Source organism: Nyctereutes procyonoides, unplaced genomic scaffold, assembly GCF_905146905.1.
Source record: "Nyctereutes procyonoides isolate TBG_1078 unplaced genomic scaffold, NYPRO_anot_genome, whole genome shotgun sequence".
NCBI lineage: Eukaryota > Metazoa > Chordata > Mammalia > Carnivora > Canidae > Nyctereutes > Nyctereutes procyonoides.
The window spans coordinates 3,169,360-3,188,017 of NW_026575036.1; the positions used below are offsets into that span (position 1 = coordinate 3,169,360).

At 38.4% G+C, this 18,658-nt stretch overlaps 1 protein-coding gene across 8 annotated transcripts in view; it reads left to right on the forward strand.

Annotated features, from left to right (window-relative positions):
- The window catches only part of PIK3C2G (phosphatidylinositol-4-phosphate 3-kinase catalytic subunit type 2 gamma), a 355,918-nt gene that overhangs the window by 204,743 nt on the left and 132,517 nt on the right, over positions 1–18,658 (forward strand). The gene's annotated exons all lie outside the window — the stretch shown is intronic.

Genomic DNA, 18,658 nt, shown 5'->3' on the forward strand with positions numbered 1-18,658 from the left:
AAGAACCAACTCCTGGTTCTATTGATCTGTTCCACAGTTCTTCTGGTCTCAATTTCGTTGAGTTCTGCTCGAATTTTAATTAACTCTCTTCTTCTGCTGGGCGTCGGGTCGATTTGCTGCTTCTTCTCTAGCTCCTTTATGTGTAAGGTTAGCTTTTGTATTTGAGTTCTCTCCAGTTTTTGAATGGATGCTTGTATTGCGATGTATTTCCCCCTCAGGACTGCTTTTGCTGCATCCCAAAGATTTTGAACAGTTGTATCTTCATTCTCATTAGTTTCCATGAATCTTTTTAATTCTTCCTTAATTTCCTGGTTGACCCTTTTATCTTTTAGCAGGATGGTCCTTAACCTCCACGTGTTTGAGGTCCTTCCAAACTTCTTCTTGTGATTGAGTTCTAATTTCAAGGCGTTATGGTCTGAGAATATGCAGGGGACGATCCCAATCTTTTGGTATCGGTTCAGACCCGATTTGTGACCCAGTATGTGGTCTATTCTGGAGAAAGTTCCATGTGCACTTGAGAAGAATGTGTATTCAGTTGAGTTTGGATGTAAAGTTCTGTAGATATCTGTGAAATCTATCTGGTCCAGTGTATCATTTAAAGCTCTCGTTTCTTTGGAGATGTTGTGCTTAGAAGACCTATCGAGGGTAGAAAGAGCTAGATTGAAGTCACCAAGTATAAGTGTATTATTATCTAAGTATTTCTTCACTTTGGTTAATAATTCGTTTAAGTATTTGGCAGCTCCCACATTCGGGCATATATATTGAGGATTGTTAAGTCCTCTTGCTGGATAGATCCTTTAAGTATGAGATAGTGTCCCTCTTCGTCTCTCACTACTGTCTTCGGGTAAATTTTAGTTTATCTGATATAAGGATGGCTACCCCTGCTTTCTTTTGAGAACCATTTGAATGGTAAATGGTTCTCCAACCTTTTATTTTCAGGTTGTAGGTGTCCTTCTGTCTAAAATGAGTCTCTTGTAGACAGCAAATAGATGGGTCCTGCTTTTTTATCCAGTCTGAAACCCTGCGCCTTTTGATGGGGTCATTAAGCCCGTTCACGTTCAGAGTTACTATTGACAGATATGAGTTTAGTGTCATCATGATATCTATTTAGTCCTTGTTTTTGTGGATTGTTCCACTGGACTTCTTCTTAAAGGGGAATTTTAAGAGTCCCCCTTAAAATTTCTTGCAGAGCTGGTTTGGAGGTCACATATTCTTTCAGTTCCTGCCTGTCTTGGAAGTCTTTATCTCTCCTTCCATTTTGAATGAGAGCCTTGCTGGATAAAGTATTCTTGGTTGCATGTTCTTCTCATTTAGGACCCTGAATATATCCTGCCAGCCCTTTCTGGCCTGCCACGTCTCTGTGGAGAGGTCTGCTGTTACCCTAATATTCCTCCCCATGAAAGTCAGGGACTTCTTGTCTCTTGCTGCTTTAAGGATCTTCTCTTTATCTTTGGAATTTGCAAGCTTCACTATTAGATGTCGAGGTGTTGAACGGTTTTTATTGATTTTAGGGGGGGATCTCTCTATTTCCTGGATCTGAATGCCTGTTTCCCTTCCCAGATTGGGAAAGTTTTCAGCTAGGATTTGTTCAAATACATATTCTGGCCCTCTGTCCCTTTCGGCGCCCTCGGGAACCCCAATTAAACGTAGGTTTTTCTTCCTTAGGCTGTCATTTATTTCCCTTAATCTGTCTTCATGGTCCTTTAATTGTCTCTTTTTTCCTCAGTTTCCCTCTTTGCCATTAACTTGTCTTCTATGTCACTCACTCGTTCTTCCACCTCGTTAACCCTCGTCGTTAGGACTTCTAGTTTGGATTGCATCTCATTCAATTGATTTTTAATTTCTGCCTGATTGGATCTAAATTCTGCAGTCATGAAGTCTCGTGAGTCCTTAATGCTTTTTTCTAGAGCCACCAGTAGCTGTATAATAGTGCTTCTGAATTGGCTTTCTGACATTGAAGTGTAATCCAGATTTTGTAACTCTGTGGGAGAGAGGGCTGTTTCTGATTCTTTCTTTTGAGGTGAGGTTTTCCTTCTAGTCATTTTGCTCAGTGCAGAGTGGCCAAAAACAAGTTGTATTGGGAAAAGGAGAGAAAGAGAGAGAAGAAAAGGAAAGAGAAAAAGAAAAAAGAAAAAGAAAAAGGAAAAAAAGAGAAGAAAAAGAGAAAGAAAAAGAAAGAAAGGTGAAAAAAAAGGGGGGGTGGGGGAAGCAATCAGAAATCAAAAAGAAAAGAAAAAAGATAAAAAAAAAAAACACGGGGGAGTATCTTCTGAATCTGTAGACTTTAAGTCCCTTGACTTCCCCTGGAACTGGTCCGTCCAGCTGGTCTTCTGGGGAGGGGCCTGCTGTGCTGATTTTCAGGTGTTAGCACTTGGGGGAGCTGCTCTGCCCCTGCCTGCTGCAGGGCTCAGCGGGGGTTGTTTACCCCGTGGGGCCCCAGGAGGAACAGCCGCAGTTGCTATGGCAACTCTGGAAGCCTGGATTCAGCCTCCGCAGGAACTACGGGGCTCGGGCTCTCGGCTCTCCGTCCGCAGGGCCTGGAGGCTCCGGGGCGGGGCCGCTGATCTGCTCAGCTCGGGGCAGGAGCGTCCTCGCTGTCCTGGGCCCTCCCGGCCTCTGCCTGTCCCGGGGGAGGCCGGATCCTGGGCTGTGTCCCGGCGCCCTGTGCTCCGGGGCCTGCGCTGGTGGATTCGCGCTCCCGCCCCGCAGCCCCCTCCGCGGAGCCGCCGCCCGAGCCCCTCCGAGCTGCTCCGGCCCCGCCGTGCGCGCTGCAGCCCTTAGGGAGCTCGGCGCACTCTCCCGGGGCGCAGGTGTCTGTTAGTGTCCCCGGGAGCCCGAGGGCATCCCCGCCCTCCTGGGTCCTGCTCCAACTCCCTGCGGGCCCCTTTCCGCCCGCCCGGAAGGTTGGTGCAGCTCCTGCTCCTCCGGGACGGGGCTCTCCTGTCCTGGGGACACTCGCCCGGCCTCAGCCCGGCTCCTCGCGGGGCCCCTCCCCCTCGGAGGCCTTTTGTTCCTTTATTTCTTTTTCCCCGTCTTCCTACCTTGATAGAAGCGCGAACTCTTCTCACTGTAGCATTCCAGCTGGTCTCTCTTTACATCTCAGGCCGAATTCGTAGATTTTCAGGATGATTTGAAGGTTATCTAGGTAATTTGTTGGGGACAGGTGATTTGGGGACCCTGCTCTTCCGCCATCTTGCCCCTCCCCCTCCAATGGTTAGACATTTAACTGACTGAACTGCCCAGGCGCCCCTATATTTAACTTTTTGAGGAAACTTCATACTGTTTTCCAGAGTGGATGCACCAGTTTGAATTCCCTCCAATAGTGCAAGATGATTCCCTTTTCTCTGCATCCTCACCAACACCTGATGTTTCTTGTGTTGTGTATTTTAGTCATTCTGACATGTATAAGGTAGTATCTCATTGTGGTTTTGATTTGTATTTCCCTGATGATGAGCATCTTTTCATGTGTCTGTTCATGTGTCTGTTAGCCAGCTGTATGTCTTCTTTGAAAAAGTGTCTGTTCATGTCTTCTGCCCATTTCTTAACTGGATTAGTTTTTTGGGTGTTGAGTTTGAGAAGTTCTTTGTAGACTTTAGATACTAACCCTTTATCAGATATGTCATTTGCAAATATCTTCTCCCATTCTGTAGGCTATCTTTTAGTTTTGTTGAGAATCTATCTTTTGAATAAATAAATACTTGCATAAACTAGAACAAGTTACTCTTACTCTTTTTGCCTGAACCATTGCATCTCTAAATATAGAAAAGTTTATCTATTCTGCTTTGTTTTAAATATGTGCTTCTTCAAACCACAGAGTTCCCTTCGAGCTATCTTAATATTTGAAAGAGTAGAATAAAACCAACAATGGTCTAGTGCCTATCTCACTCTTAACTGGGAAAATCTTGTTTTATCTTTCGTCCTAATGGGGGTGGGTGTGGGAGAAAGAAGATGATTCTAGGGACGCCTGGGTGGCTCAGTGATTGAGCATCTGCCTTTGGTTCAGGGTGTGATCCCAGGGTCCTGGGATCGAGTCCCATATCAGGCTCCCTCAGGGAGCCTACTTCTCCCTCTGCCTATGTCTTTGCTCTCTCTCTCTCCATGTCTTTCATGAATAAATAAAATCTTTTTTTAAAAAATAGATGATGATTCTAGATAAGATTTTGTTTAAAAATGTATACTGTTGGGACGCCTAGGTGGTTCAGTGGTTGAGCGTCTGCCTTTGACTCAGGGCGTGACCCTAGAGTCCGCCTGTGTCTCTGCCTCTCTCTCTATCATATCTATATATATCTCTCATGAATAAATAAAGTCTTTAAAAAATAAAAAAATACTATTTTTAGAATAAAAAAAAGAATTTCTAAATGATATTATTTCCATAAATCTATGATCTCCACTTCTATTTTACAGCTTATCTTTCTGAGGCATTTTTTTATTGGGCAAACACTGAAAGAAATAATTATTCTTTCCACTACTATGCAAACTCTAAAACAGAAGTGATTAACATGAGTTTTATGAAAAAATCAAGATGCTGTTGTATTTCTGGGCTGCTCTAGCTATTTATATGGTATTGAAGTTTACAATGTCGATTTCCATCTTATTCTGATGACTGCTATTCCTTTGCCTGCTCAACCAATTCAGATTAGTACTGAAAATAATAAGCTCAGCTCTATGGGTCAAGTATAAATAATGTATTTAGAACAACTATTCAGAGTTTGTTAAGAAACTAAGAAAACTACTCAGATATATTCAGTCTTATCAGTAATAGTCATGATCATTTTAGAGTGCCTGCTGAATTAGTTACATTATTGTTCTTTCATTTGTGCCTTGACTTCAACTATTGCTATTATTATCATTATACATTTGTGTGGTTCATTATTATAGTGGTTGTTTTGCCAGTGCTTTTGACAATGACATGAAACAAACTGAAGGTACTGAACTTGAATATCCTTGAAGCCGGAATTGTCTTGAACAGTGGAGAAAGCTCAACCATTCTTCTTGTTTTTAATAAACTGAGCTTGTTGGCTAAATACCATTCAAATAAGGAATACCTATAACTTAGCATTTATTCTGATTGAGAAAACTTTAGGTTTTCCATTAAGTCATATTTTGGAAATTATTTTTTTAAATGAGCCACACTGTAATGAAAAATATTTATGAAATCTAAAGAAATATGTGCTAAAATTCAAACTCCATATATCTAGGAATAGCTGGAACAACAACTATTATTTTTGAGCATATATATATATATATATATATATATATATATATTAGATTTTATTTATTTATCCATGACAGACAGAGAGAGAGAGACAGAGAGGGGCAGAGACCAGGCAGAGAGAGAAGCAGGCTCCACAGAAAAAGCCCAATGTGGCACTCGATCCGGGGACTCTGGGATCATGCTCTGAGCCAAAGGCAGATGTTCAACTGCTGAGCCACCCAGGCATCCCTTTTTTGAGCTGATATTAATGTCAGACTTTCACTAGGTACTTTCCTAAATTATATAATTTAATCCTCACTGTAATTATTAGTTACTGTTCAGGCTCAGAGAAGTTGTCAGATGCCAAAAGTCACACGGCAATTAAACGGCTCAATCATGTTACAAACTCAAATATATCTGACTCCTTAGTCAATTTTTTGCCTATATTTTAAGGCCTTCAAACTGAAAGTCCAACTTTACTGATTACCAATGGTATGACCAATCCAAGGGAGGAAAATGAGACCATAAATGAGGTGCTTTGAAGGAGAATTTGCCATGCAAAAATGATAGACTTTATCTTGCTGGATTCTTTGTCTGTGTACGCTTTTCCAGAATTCTTGCAAAGGAAACAAGCAATATTTATCAGAAACATACCCTCCTACCACTCTGCTTTTTTTCCCTGTTTGTCAAAATAAAAATCATTACACTATAATCAGAAAAAGCATTAAAATAAATTATTTTGTTCTGTTGCTAGTTGAAATAAAGGGAAACTGAAAAAAGTTAAAAATAAGAAAATAAGGATGTAAGCATTATTATATTTGACTAATGTAAAATACTAATAAAGAAAGAAATACTATTTTAGGGAAGAACATCCTTGAAAGACAGAGCATGTAAATATTATTTAGTTCATAATTCAAATTAATAATTTTCAAATTCTGACTAAAAATAAATGCCATTTTCTCGAAATTTGAACTGTAAAATGCTTGTTTTTTTTAATGTGTTTCAGAAAAAAAAAAAGAAAGAGAATTGCTAACCAATGAATTTCAAAGCATTTTCAGTTATCTGCTCTTTGAGCACTATCGTCCAACCTCCACTGATGATTTCAGAGACAAAGAAAGAGTCTCATTAAAGTAAGCCTCCTGAAACTTTTCTTAAAGGATAATTATGAAGGGATAATTCCATTAAGGACTAAATAACTTGGTAGTTCAAAATGGAAAAGACTTGTTTTTAAAGAGAAACTAAAGCAAAATAACCATTGAAATAAAACTCACCCATAGATTATTAGAGGCTATTTTTATTTTGATAAATACACCTTTAACTGCTCACATATTAAAGGGTCTGACTTTTTTTGAACCAATATTATTGGTAGCAGAGAGTTTAAACATCTTACAATCTATCTTTTGGAAATCCTTTTTTTTTTTCAAGGTTTTTATTATTCATGAGACACACACACACACACACACACACACACACAGAAAGAGAGGTGCAGAGACACAGGCAGAGGGAGAAGCAGGCTCCATTCAGGGAGCCTGACGTGGGACTCGATCCTGGGTCTCCTGGGTCTCTTCTGAAAGCGGCGCTAAACTGCTAAGCCACCAGGGCTGCCCTGGAAATCCTTTGGAAATAAATGCTCTGATTACCACCTAAATAGATATAGTCTCCCACGCAGACATACTCCTTCACAAACACATATCACTTTGTTCTTATATTTGTAATTTTTTTCCCTCTGAGATGCAAGAAATTCAATTCTAAACTGAGATGGTTTATGTGATAGAAAAGAGCTTTTCTTCAGACTTCCTAACATTTTAATGTAACTTTGCCAGTGATGGACTTTCCATCTGATCATCGTCAACTAAATTCATTTAATTAGGCAATTATTTTTACTTAGTAAAAACTGCTCCTATATTTTGTCCCCATGATCTGAGTCCTGAAATCACAATATGATGGAGCATCTCTAGTAGTATTTGGAAGGTTTCAAAATTTTAAAATAGGTAATTAATAAAAATATTTTAAATATCTGCATATACATGTATAGTATTACATTTTTGGACAGTAAAGGAAATAGCATGTGAAAATATAATTTAATAGGATCATATTAAATTTAGGGTTCATACCCTAAAATTTTAATCAAGAAATAGAAGCAACCAATTTCAGGAAAACCAGATTTAATTGTAGTCAATTCATTTATCCAGCAAAATTGACTGGCTACTCTTAGGCCACAAAAAGCATAGAGTCATAGAACTGCCCTTAAGGAATTTAAAGTCAAATAGGGAAGAGATTAAACCAAAACAAAGCAATTAAAGCACAATTCTAAAAAAAAAACACAATAAAACAAGTGTTAAAAGAATAATGGATACAGGGAAGTACTTCACCTTTACACGGGGAATGCTGCACCCCTGCCCAGGAAAGTCTTTTTGGGAAAGGTGTAAATTAAGTTGAACATTAAGGGATAAACAGGTGTTAGCATATTGAACTATAATTTCAGACCCAGAGGACGGGATGATGTAAAAGTATTGTAGCCTGGGAAAGCAGAGAAGATTCCAGTTATTATAAGTAGGACTTTATGTTTGAAATGTGAGCACATAAACAGTGCTTCAGGATGCAAAGACACTAAATCTTGAGTGCCCTTTAAATTACACTAGTACTTCATATTTTATCCTGAAAGCTATCTGGATCATAATCACAAGAACAGGACTTCACTTGACTAAGTAAAGGGGACTAATTTGAGGGAGGGAAAAAAATTTAAATGCAGATGGTAGAAAAATCAAGTACCAGAAGATTCCTTCAAGAAATCAAATCTCAATTAAATTCTGTCAGTGGGAGCAGAGAGAAGAAATTAGATCTGAGAGCTATTTAGATGGTGAATGTATTAAGACATGGTAACAAATTTGATGCAGCTAATGGTAAGAGAATCACGGACAACTGCTTCATTTTTAGTTAGAGTGATGGAAGACAGTGATTCTATTCATGGAGGTAATTCAGGTGAAAAAGAAGGTATTGGGGGGAAATTATAATGAAATTAGTCATGTTAAGGTTGAAATACCTCAGGAGAATTTAAGTGATATCTTATAGACAGTTGAACATGCAGGTCTGGATCACAAAAAAAGGAGTCCTAGGCTGGAAACTACATCAGTCAGCTAAGATTGCCACAACAGAATACCTTGAACTGGGTGGCCAAAACAATAAATATCTATTTTCTCACAGTTCTTTAGAAGAAGAAAATTTCTCTAGAAGTTTTAAATCAAGGTGTCAGGAGGAGTGGTTCCTGTTGAGACCTTTCTTCTTGTCTTGTGGACAGCTGTCTTCTTGCTGGGTCCTCCCATGACCTTTTTTCTCTGTGTACATGCTCTTTTGGTCTCTCATCCTCTTCTTCTAGGGACACAGGATTGGTTGGATTAGGTTCCCACCCTTATAAACTCATTTAATCTTAATTACCTCCTTGAAGGCCTCTATTCAAATAGTTATACTGGAAGTTAGGGTTTTAACATTTGAATTTTTGGAGACAAAATTCTGACCATAACAGAAACATAGATTTGATGACAGGACAGACAATACCATCATCCTTTTACAAATGGAGAGACTGAGGTAGGCAGTGAGCTGCTAAGTTTTTTGGGCAGTGATCTAAAGAGCGCTTTTTTCATGCATATGATTTAGTGGACAGGACAATTATCCCTGACTGGCCAGTTCAATCTGCACAAGAACAACGACAATACCATCACATAAATCAAAAGAGAATTAGCCAGGTCAATTGTGGAGGCCTTATAGAACACCGGTAAGTCTTTATTGAATTTCCAAAAGGAATGCGATTAAATGGTGCTAGCCAACCTCAGGGGACATGCAATTTCATGACAGTGAGCAAGAATGTCCCAGAAATTTTCTCAGGACCTCAAACACAGCTCTGAGTCTTATGGATAACATCCCAGGGAACCTTTAATATCCTCACAGAATAAACCACGCTATTTGTAACTCAGGGAGGAAGGGTGAAGCAGCCACCCCAGCTGTGATTTAAAACTGAGGTTCCAGGGAAACTAGGTATTTCAAAGCTAGCTTTGCCTTACACCTATAAACCTGCCCCTCTGGCTGTGTTCAAACACATGAATTGTTCAGTGCACAATATGATGATTATCCAGCCTTCACCAGAGTGCTATGCAAGAACAAAAGGCTGAGGGGTAAAGAGGATCTTTATTATTAGGTTGCTATTCTTATGAAACATTCATATAGCAAAGGAATTGCCTTGCTGTTAAAAGAAATTTGTTAAGGAAACTTTATGAAAAAGATGCTTATACTGCCTTTAAAGCGACTATACATGTATTCAGGAAAAAAAGAGAGAAAAAAAGCTGAGTTAGGAACTCGGTTCAGAACCATATTTTCAAAGAGTAAGTAATGGAAAATGAAAATGTAGACATCTATCAGACTAATTTAAAATTCCAGGAGCATGGATTACAGCATTAATTATATGTCAAGCAGAATTTACTTTATTACAGCACATGTGCTGATGTTAGTGACTCCCCACTTCTCTTTTGCCACAACTTGAAATCATTTTGAACCACAAGCCCAATTAAGGTGGGTAGCTCAAGGCACATCTGTTGTGTATGCGTGGTTCATCTGGTTTCTTAGATCCCCAAATGCAGTCAGGGTGTTACTTTCAATTTAGCATCTTTTCCCTCTACTCTCTCAGCCCCACCCAGAACTATCATTAGTCTAAGTAAACCACAGGAGGCCAGATCCTTAGAAACGGTGGTGTTGGTCTTACTTTCGAAAATGAGGAAGGATGGAGAAGAAGGGGTCAGGTTAATGATTTGGCATTGTCCACACATAAAGCCGAGTCCCCATCTTCTGTTCTTTTGGTAGGCTAGGCCAGGGAAAGAAAAGCGTTCCTGCTTATAAATTTCTCACACAAAAGTATACTTCGGTTAACACGCTTTTCTTCAAAAGTTCAAGGAAAAAGTTAAAAATAGCAAGGAAAATATTATTAGACATTTTGGTGATTGGGAAGCAAGTTTATAGATAGCAGGAAGTAATGAAGTGAGGTACTTTGAAAAGAAGGAAGGCAGTCTGGAGAGCATGAGACTTCTGAGGGTAAGAAAACAGGAAGCCAGAGAAAGAGATTAAAGACAACCACAGTAGGAAAGTTGCAAGAAAGGATTCCTGGATTGTGTATTTGTTTCAGGCTAAGTCATTAGCTGGTACCAGTGTCAGGGATTCAAATATAGCATGATGGTGATGACCAAGGCTTTGGAGTCAGGTAAACTTGAATTTGAATCCCTGATCCCTGATTGGGTGACTGTGCAAGTTACTTGACCTCTATAAACCATAATATCCTTGTCTGTAAGATGGAAGGAGTCATTACCTGGAGCAAATAGAAGATTACCTAACACAGCTATGTAGAATGCTTGGGAAATGCCTGGCACAAAGTAAATGCTTGGTAAATTCATCAAGAATTAAAATTATAGAACCCTACAGCTGGAAGGTAGCTTGCTGAACCTCATCAATGCCAACTTGTACACACTAGGAAAGTGAAGGGCCAGAGTATTTAAGTTTCTTGCAAGAGGCAATACAGGCAGAAAAATGTCTCCCAAATCATGTTTTGATAGTTGTTAGGACACTATGTTAGCTCAAGTTGCAATAAAGAAAAGTAACATAGATTATGTGCCTTAAACAACAGGAATTTATTTATCACCGTTCTCGAGGCTGGGAAATCCAAGAGCAAGGTGCTACAGCCAATTCCATTTTCCCAGGAGGGCCTGCTTCCCGGCTTGTAGATGGATGCTGGATCCTTCTCACTGTGTCCTCACGTGGCAGAAAAAGCAGAGAGCTCCAGTCTCTCTTTTTTTTTTTTCTTTTAACAGCATTAATGCCATAAGTGGGCCCTGCTCTCGGGACTTCATCTAAACCTAATTACCCTCCAAAGGCCCCACTTCCAAATATCATCACATTGGGTGTTAGGGCCTCAACATATAAATGTGGGGGTGGAGGAGACACAAACACTCAGTCCATAACAGACACAGAATGTGATTCTTTGGAAAGAGCCTGGAGCAGTGGTTTGGGAACTCTGGTTCTTAGTCATAAGACCTTAGGCAAGTCCTTTAATCTTTCAGTTTTCTCACCTAATAAATGTGAGGGGTGGAAGATGTTATCTGGAAACGTTGTTCAGCCCCATGCTCAAGTAGTATTATTCTCTGAGTGTATGAGTAATGTACAGTGAGAGGTAATGTGTTTGATTAGGCTAAGAAGGACAAGGACTATTTGGGAGTCCAGGACAACAGAACAAGAGGAAACAGCAGAGCTAGGTGGGGGTTTCAGCAAAGAGCAGCAGGAGCACAAAAATTCCTAGGGATCTGGGAAAGCAGAAAACAGAATGTGAAAAAAAAAAGAAATGCATTTCAGGAGGGTCACACAGATAGCTCTTTCTTCCAAAGGGTGTTCACCTATTTTGTTTTGTTTTAGAATAAAAAAAAGCACATATGGAGTATAATGGTGGGGACTGAGAAGGATCACTAAGAGTTATTCACAGCTTGGTGCTTGATTTAGAAGAGTGATTTGAATAAAATATCTTAAAAGCAGCAAGTGTATTTTGAAATCGGGAGGACAGAGTTGCTGCTTTTAAATCACATTATTCAGTATTTTTAACATGTAAACATGAATGAATACATGTGAGTAGATCAACAAGATGAGTGGAAAGGGCTCTAATTCCTTATTATAGATTCAGGAATCTCTTCAGGGGAATGCTCAGCATAGTTTTGGTTTGTGGGAAGTTTTTTTTGTTGTTGTTGTTTCTTTTTTTCCCTTCATAGTTTCCAGCTGAGACTGAGAGGACATCATGGCTATACAACAGTAATACTGATGACAAATGTTTACATTAACTGGATACCATCAATGGCTAATTTTCCTTCAGAAAAAAATACCATTTAAGTTTACGATTAAACATGTGACTGGTCATATCTGTTAAAGATTTTATTTAGCTATGATGATGAACTATCAATTATAATAGTAAATGCGTACCTATGTATCCATATATATGCAGAATTAATAACCTATTGCTAAAAAAACAAGTTCGACTTCTTGAAAAGAATTCTGTGTGTAGCAATAATTGCCCACAAAGTCAAAATGGGCACTGTTTTTATAGAAGTGGCAAGGGAATAAAGAAAAGAAAAATCTCAGCCAACCCTCTTAAGAGTTATGAGATAAAATCCCTTCAATTCTTATTCTACATTTGGAGGCTTTTTCTCTCATGCAGTGCGATCAGTGCATTTCCTGAAGCTGTCTTCTTATGCTGACAGATTTTTAATGAACTCACCTAGTTTTTTCTTTTTTTTTTTCACCTAGTTTTTTCTAAACTGGCTGATATTGGTAGTCTCCAATGAAAGTTTTTATTATTCTTAAAATACTACCTTTGCTCTTTCATATTCCCTAACTAAAACAAGGGTAGAGTCTACAGTTTCCTGCTCACTTGTAGATCAAAAACTCCTACTAGTTTTGTCCATTTTAAAACTTCATTTTCTTCTCCAATTTGACAAACACCTCCTCCCTATTTTCTAGTACAGCCAAGTTTTAGTTTGGGAGCTTGCAGTGGGTAGAGAATATGATCTGATATTTCACTCCTCTCTCTTTTCTGGTTTTTATTTCTCCTGACTTGGGAGGATAGAGGAAAAAGAAAGAAATGTGACCTTCACACTTGAACAAATAATTGCAGTCCTCTGTCTGAGGTCTCTGATCTTCCATCAAGGCCCTGTGTTGTTTCACTGTGAAAACTGGCTACCTCATATGGGTGAATTCTTTGGGCAGTCTTACAGGAGCTTCCCATTAGATCTGGCCTTGGATCAATCCCTTTCTACACAAGGAGTAGATCATATATAATTATCTTCAGGTATTTATTTGAACCTTGAAAAACTTGTACATCCTTGCTTTGCCAAACAGTTGAGGTGCAAGAGTATGGGCTGTTCCTTTCCTATCTTTTCTCTCCATCCTGCCCTAGTATTTTCTTCCTGTTCACATAAGAACAGGGGAAATCAACAAACCCTCTTTCAGAACAGAAATCTAACCTGGGAATGAGGCAACAGTTTCCAATTCTGGCACACAGCTAAATAACTGTCTCTTTGGGCTTTCCTCTCTGGACTTTGCGGAGAGAACTGGGCATAGTGGAACTAGTCTGTTCCTCACTAGACCAATGACCCATGACTCTTAAACATACTGATATGGGTACTTCCCTGTCCAAAGCCATTGGTCCCTTGCCTATTCAGCCATTCCAGCCTGCCAGATGTTAGGATTAAAGCAGAGCTCTTAGTTTACCAGAGCAGCTACATGTACTGCCTTCCTCACTGCCTGAAGCCATCAGGTCCTTTGTCTAGTTCTGTGTTATGTACATCCTAAAAACAAAATCTTGCCATTGCCCTATTGCACTCATTAGTACAACAATTTTCCTCAGAAAGAATCTCCTACAAGATACTCAAACACTTGGCTAGACAAAGCAACAGATGGTACATGGGCCTATTCACACTTTTAAATGGGTCAAAAAGTATGTTAGCAGCAATAAAACAACAAAATGCCAGCAGTATAACAGAATATACATGCCCAAACGAGCCTGTTCAAATCATTTTTAAAATCCTTTTGGGGCTTTAGTTATGATCCATAAAAAAACTATTTTTATTACTTTTATAGTTTTTTTTTTAAATCTGAAGTAGTATGCTCAAATTGATCACTCATCTAATTCACCAGACTTGGCTACAGATGAATTTTGTTTATTTTCAGCAATTAGATATGCCCCCAAATATCCTCAGGGTTAACACGGTGGATGTTTAAAAATCATGCTGCATATTCTAAAGGCAATACAAATAAATAAATAAAAACAAAATGGGAAAAGAAAGAATATGAAAACTGGCATATTCATTAGTTTTTACTATAGCAACAAATAGCCCCAAAGTTTCAGTGGCTTACAACACAAATTTCTCACTCGTTCAATATATAAGCTGCAGACCTGCTCTAGTTCTGCTGGGCTCCACTGGACTCCTCACAGCAATGCTTAGCTCTGCTTTACAATGTCCTGTTACTCTGCAACTGGAGGAACAGCCCCCAGTGGGCACATACTGTTTTCATGGCAGAAAGCAGAAGTACAAGCTGCCAAACCAATCCATAATAGCACATTTAAAATATCTGCGTGCACAAGGACATACATCAGTCACATCCTATTGGCCAAAACGAGTCATATGACCAACCCTGACACTGGGTAGAGAAATAGACTCTGACTATGGGAAGGCACTGGAAGTCATAGAACAAAGACTCTCGATTATGTATAACCTCCTTCAGAGGTTCAGAGAAACCTATGCTTCAGAGAAAACATAGAGTTGGAAACAATAATCGGATCTACCACAGAGAGTCAGCACAGTGGGGATATCATTAGGCTGAATGTACATTTCAAAGAGAACACTTTCGAGGTGGTAATAAATATTAGATATATAAATTATATTATGGTGATGCAGTTATTCAGCTACATACTTTATGGGCCTCCTCTCATATATTTAAGTGTTCTAAAAATATATATAATCTCTAGAGTATGAATGTCATTACTTTCTGAATTTATTTCCTTTTAATAGTTTTAGATTTAAGAATTGTTACAAAATAGTGTATTGACAGATTTTGCAAAATAGCTAGTGATTGGAAATTACATTTCTGCAGATGTGGCCAATATAAAGCTCCTTGCATGCAAAATCCAACCTAAGTTTAGTGTTACATTTTGAAAAAAGCAAATTAGTATTCTAAGAATAAAGTAGTCCTAGGAAATTATTATCTTTGCAAGGACTATAAAATGTGTCAAGTTCCTGGGGCTCCTGGGTGGCTCAGTTGGTTAAGCATCTGACTCTTGATTTCATCAGTCTCAGGTCATGAGATCAAATATACAAAGGCTCTGTGCTGAGCGTGGAGCCTGCTTAAGATTCTCTATCTCCCTCTCCCTCTCTGCCCCTTCTCCCCACCCCACCCCACCCCTGTGATGTGCTCTTTCTCTGTCTCTCTTAAAAAAAATGTAACAAGTTCCTCAGTCTGGGAAAATATTAAATAAATATCTAAAGAAACACTAAGAAGTGAAATAAAGTTGTAAAGTCTAAAAAGATACATGCTTTTTCTTTTTCTTCTTCTTCTCTCTCTCTCTTTTTTTTTTTTTTTTTTTTTTTTTTTTTTTTTTTTTTAAGCAGGCCCCAGGCTCAGCATGGAGCCCACAACCATGAGATCGAGACCTGGGCTGAGATCAAGAGTCAGACACTTAACCAACTGAGCCACCCAGGCATCCCAAATTCTTTTTACTTTTTAATCACACTATTAAAATCTTAAAATTAATAATTTTATATCAAGTATTGAATATCAGTCTATATATCCTAGAGTTGTAAATACACTTGAAGAAGTGACATTCTAGAATCTTCCTGTGCTCACTAGAAACTGGTCTCCTGAGCCACACACCTTGTCTTGCTTGCTCAGCCAACATGGGAGGAAATGGGAAGAGGAGGTTCTGGACTGACCTGAAGTCACTCATCTTCATTGTGTAACTCAGTTCTCTTCTGCTCTAAGATGTTGTTTCCCCATTTCACTCACAGGATATAACTCAAGTGGGTCAAAATTTAAGACAGCTCCTAAGATGGGGAGTGCCCTGCTATTAGAACTACAATTAGATCTTCACTGAAGAGAATTAGGAGGCGAGGAGGGCAGAGATGGTGTGATGATTCTATTCTGTCCTAATGGTAGCCTGAGAAGTGAGAACTATGTCTCCTGTGGCTCAAGCAAGTTACTCCCTGTAGAATTAGAAGCAGCCACGTGCATGGAGAAATAGAGACAAGCTCAATATCCAAGGAAAATCTCCCTATCATGCTAGCTGGGGTTTCTATCTTAAAAAACAGCTAGTTTCTCTGAGTCTTCCACGATCCCCTTAATTAGTCAAATACCTTCATAACATCTTACAAGCATGCTATTACCTGGGTTTCCTCCTCATTCTTGCTTCTGCCTCTCATCCTTAACACTGTCAAAACCTTTAATCAGCTAGACTTTATGCATTTATCCTCATTTTAACGTTGTCATTACTTACAGTCCATAAGATGTGTACAAAATCATATCAAATTGAATTACATCCCTGGATCTCAGATATTAGGATAAACAAGTCTCTGGCATTTTAAGATTTACCTCATAGTTTATATGCAGTCACATTGTATGCACCTTAAAAGTCTGGTCTTTCACAACTAAATTTGTCAGTCCCTTGACTTTAAAAATTAAAACAAAAATTGGCATAAACAATACTGCTGCTCTTAGGTGACAGTGTTTTTTTGAAAAAGGTTTCTGCTGGGACGCCTGGGTGGCTCAGTGGCTGAGCGTCTGCCTTCGGATCAGGGCGTGATCCTGGAGTTCCGGGAAGGAGTTCCGCATCAGGCTTCCTGCAAGGAGCCTGCTTCTCCCTCTGCCTATCTCTGCCTCTTTCTCTGTGTCGCTCATGAATAAATAAATAAAGTCTTTAAAAAAAAAAAAGAAAGAAAGAAAAGAAAAGAAAAGAAAAAGGTTTCTGTAATGTTCCAGAGAGTGGCCAGCTCTTTGCTAATCTTAAAATAGAGGCAATGGATACAAAATATTCAATGAGGGGCTTACTGCTTTCTTATGTAGAAGTCATTGATGCAGAACTGTCCAACCCTCTACCTCAAGCTGTATAGTCCAACTTTCTCTGCAGTTGTTTAAAATGAAGGACACGTTAATTTTTCTTAACTATATCTAAGGACACAGGGATGGTTATTTGACCTCTCATGGTCATCTCCTACACTCTACCACTCCATGATTTCAGTTTTGCAATGTGTAAAGACAAACTCTTCATTAGGCAAAAAACTGTTGAGCTTGAACCAGATCTCACCAGGAGAACATATGATCTTAGCGGGGATGCAGGGTTGGAATGAGGCATATTCTGCAAGGAAAATAATGACAGTGGAATACACTGAATTTTCATTCTTTGCTTTTATAATTTTTTTTAAAACACAGTCATATTCTTTCTGCAAATCTTCCCTGCTCTGTTTTATTTTGAGCAAGGAATAAAATTTGAGTTTTTTCTCCTTAAAAAAATCAAATACATTTCTAACAAAAAAATTAAGAGTAGTATGAATACAAATAATATAATTCAGACAGTTCCCATGAGCCCTACAATATCTAAATGGATCTTTTAAAAAATTATTTTAGTAAAAAGTTGACTTCATCTATACAAAATAACTTTTCCTTTTATCATGCATATAGCAATCAGGAGGTTATAGAATTATATTTATGTACAAGAACTGGTTAAAGATATTTTTGAAATAAGTGACTCAATATTTAAAGTGTATGAAAATGCTGGCAAACATCAATAGAGATATAGAAATACACTACACATCAAGTATCTATCTCACTGAAACCCCAGTACACTATCAAATGGTATATTACCAAAGTCCTCAAAATACTGAGAGAATCTGAGAGATATACAATTTTATATTAAATGTCTTAAAGTTTTACATGTGAATGCCTGCATTTGCGACCTTCCAGTTCATACTCACACAACATTCATTTTCTCAGAGCTTCCAAATAATGACAGATTTCACTTATTACATCTGATATTTCAAAATATCACCATAGAGGTACATATAAAAAATTTCATTATTATCTACTATTTTTCTTACATTGAAAATAAGCAGGTGTCAATGGATTATATTTTTTCATCAATACATCTTTAACCCTTTGAGGGTTTTTTTTTTTTAGTGCTTTCCAGAGGTAGGTAAGAACTGTTATTCAACTTAAAAGCAAAAGAGGTGCTAGAATTTAAGTTGGCTTCATAACAATGACAAGAGAGCAAGCCCTCACCTAAAAAAAAAGTCTCAAATTTTTTAACTTTTTTAACTTAATTTTTTTAAATATGTAGAAACAAAGAGCATAGAACAAATGATATAATGGGTTATAGTCTCTGTACCATAATACATATTAGACAGAGGTGCAAAATTAAGAATTCAGAATGAAATTCATCTATATATTTTTCAACTGCTTTGCATTTAATCTAATCTTTTTTTCTAGTATTTCGTTTTCACAATAACTTTCTCCTAGTTTCTTGAATGGCAATTTTACAGAGAAGGACAAGACTGGAGACCAGTTAAGATTAAAAGAACCAATCAAAGAGAGGCTAACATTCAAAAGAATTAGTTTTTTAAATTCTTTTTCAGTGGTTTGGGACATAATAGAAAACGTTTGAGCATATTGGAATTAGTTTCAAGGCAATAGAAGTTGTCACATGACAAGCAGTAAAAAAATATTTGTTACTGCTCCATTATCTAGCAGAGTATTCTCATTTCTTTGTGTGCTATGCTTCCCCTGTTCATTACATGAGCAGACAGCCAGGCAGTGACAGAAGTTGGCTGGGGGAGGCCGCAAAATACAGAGGGACTAATTAATGTTGGTTGACTAGTAGGTACATGGTGCTAAGGCCTT